Consider the following 2909-nt stretch of genomic DNA (forward strand, 5'->3'; position numbering starts at 1 on the left):
AACAACCTTAATCTCCTTTCCGAGTTTTTGCTTCATTTATATTTCATCCATGGGCCATGATACAAAATCCTCTTCCATCAATTGTACATTAGCCACTGAGCAACTAAAGAGTCTTATAAATTTCATTCAAAATTATTTTCCGATTGAAATGATTCAGTTATATATATGCTTTCTTGATAATTTAAACTTTATTCCTTTGTGTTAAACTAATGCAAAGTGGTGCCATCGTGGCTGTCTTGTTTTTAGTGAACAGACTCTAGAAAATCTTATATACAAACTTCAATACCTTTGCTTATGTCTGTCTGAATTCTGGACTAGTCATATCCCTGTATTGATATTATATTCCACTTGGCATTTTTTTGTCATGCACACATTAAGAAAGCGGAAAACAAATACATGCATGTACATTTACATTTAGAATGCATGCGGAAATTGATTTAGGACTTTGTGTGTGCTCTTTGCTCTATGTTCAAACAATTTCGCTTCTCTTTCCTTAGTAGCTAGGATTTTCACTGCAAAAAAGAAAGTAAACGATTGTTTATCATCTTAGATTGCATATTTAGGAATTTTATATGTACATCACGCGATCAACCTTAAAGGCAAACTTCTTAAGGAAGATCAACTCTAAAATACATTTCAATAAACATAAAAACGCTTTGGAACCTAACGCACACCATTTAGAAGTCTAGGCTAGAGACGTGTTCCGGTGTCGTAAAGCCTGGTAACTATCACTTTCATCGTAGGTTGGGTGATTCCTCCTCTTTGAAATGACAAGTGCCAGTACGGACTTGTGCTCCCATGTACCGTCGAGTATACATTGGGAGACCACAGTAGGCTATATCCTTTATCCTTAGGAAGCCGTGTCTGCCGCCCTATCGATTGTAATGCACTGAACACATCATTCTGGAAGATTGACTACCGTACCATAAAAATTATTTTGCAGTTTTGCGATTGGTTTGGTAATCCCCCTGTCTAGATATCCAGAGTAGTCACTTTCGTTCCTTTTCGGACTCCTTAAAAGGAAAGTACCATCTGAGCACTTGTCACTTCAGGCTCGTTAAAAATCGAAGGCGACTAGAGTCATCTTTAGCTTTTTATCGACTCTTAAAAAATGAAAAAGCAAATTGTGTCAAAGTGTCATAAAATTTATTTAAATCGGAATAACCTCACTGTTCCCTCGTTGGTATTAGGGTAGGAAAATGGAGTCCACCAATCAAGGATTTCCCCTTGGAGGAATCCTACTCCCTTTTCCTCTAGGGGAGATGTTGGTGCACCTCATATGGCTACATTGACCCTTCCAGGGCTTGCAATTGGCCGGCCAATATGCTTTTTCTCGACCTCTTCCATTCAAAACACCGTGATTCTTGAACAATCAACTCAACAACCAGATGATACTAGAGTTGCCCAAATCGAAGGCGACTAGAATCATCTTTAGCTTTTTCTCGGCTCTTAAAAATTGAAAAAGCAAGTTGTGTCAAAGTGTCATACAATTTATTCAAATCGGAATAACATCACTGCTCCCTTGCTGGTCTCAGTTTGACAAAATGGAGTCCACCAATCAAGGATTTCCCCTTGGGGGAATCCTACTCCCTTTTCCTCTAGGGGAGATGTTGGTGTACCTCATATGGCTACATTGTCCCTTCCAGGGCTTGCACTTCACCTGCTGGTATGGCTTTTCTCGACCTCTGTCATTCAAAACACCATGATTTTTGGGCAATCAAATCAGCAACCAGATGATACTAGAGTTACCCCCAAACCTTCTATTTCATTTGTTTCTCCCTCTCCTTCCTCTTTGCTTCGTGGAAATATGCTTAAAAAAAATGAATGTATAAAAGTTGTTGTAATAAATATCTTTCTTCATTATGTTTACAAGCTTAGATGCCCACTCATTTAGAAAAAAACTGAACATGCTTCTTTCAACATTTTTGTGTTTTTTTTTGTACCAGAAAATGACATCAAACCTCACTGAAAATGCAATTTCCTCAATGTTATCTGGATCAACTCATATTCAACCATACCTACAAATTGCTAAACTTGAGCCAATACAATCAATGCACAATTCAACTCCACGATATCGTACTGCAATTTCAGACAGAACACATAAGAAACACATCATGCTTCCAAAAGATTTCAATGATCTTGTAGCAACCGGCTTGCTACAAAAGGGTTTTGTTATAAATGTTAAAAGTTGGACTACCTCAGCTATTGTTCCTTCAACGTAAGTTTGTTATAAATTTCTTATTTCAAATTTAACATTTTTTTACTTATAACACAACCGCTTCTAACAGTTATTCCTTTGACTCTCATTTGTCGTGTAGGTCTATAAAGCTAATAGACTTCGAAATATCTACTTCATTTGCACCCTTAATTGGCCATCCAAAAACTATGAGTATCCCCATCACATCTGATGAAAACTCTCCATCCTCATCGGATCCACATCCTCCATCAAAAAGGCACTGCCCTCTTCCAACTACTCCAACCTCGTCTGTTCTACCAGTTCAAATTCCCATCAAATCATTAAACCCTTACCACTCAAACTGGTGCATAAAAGGATACGTCCAAAGGAAAACAACTCTTCGACAGTTTCAGAATCAATACAGACCCAATAAAGTGTTTGGTTTTGACCTGTTCGATACAGAGGGTGGAGAGATACATATTACATGTTTCAACAATGTTCCAGATTATTTTTTTGACAAAATCCAAAATGGAAATGTCTACATTGTCTCTAAAGGGAATGTAAAAATGGCTAATAAGCAATACAACCACTTGAACAATGACTGGGAAATTTTGTCGAATGCAACATCTACCATAGAACATGTTGCCAGCAAAAAAAAACATAATCCAACAGTGCGATTCAATATAAAATCAATTGATGATATCAAAACAACAAACGTCAACTCCATTGTTGA

Source organism: Pinus tabuliformis, chromosome 2_2 (genome assembly GCF_031772625.1).
Source record: "Pinus tabuliformis cultivar Carrire ecotype Pingquan chromosome 2_2, CPIR1, whole genome shotgun sequence".
Lineage (NCBI taxonomy): Eukaryota > Viridiplantae > Streptophyta > Pinopsida > Pinales > Pinaceae > Pinus > Pinus tabuliformis.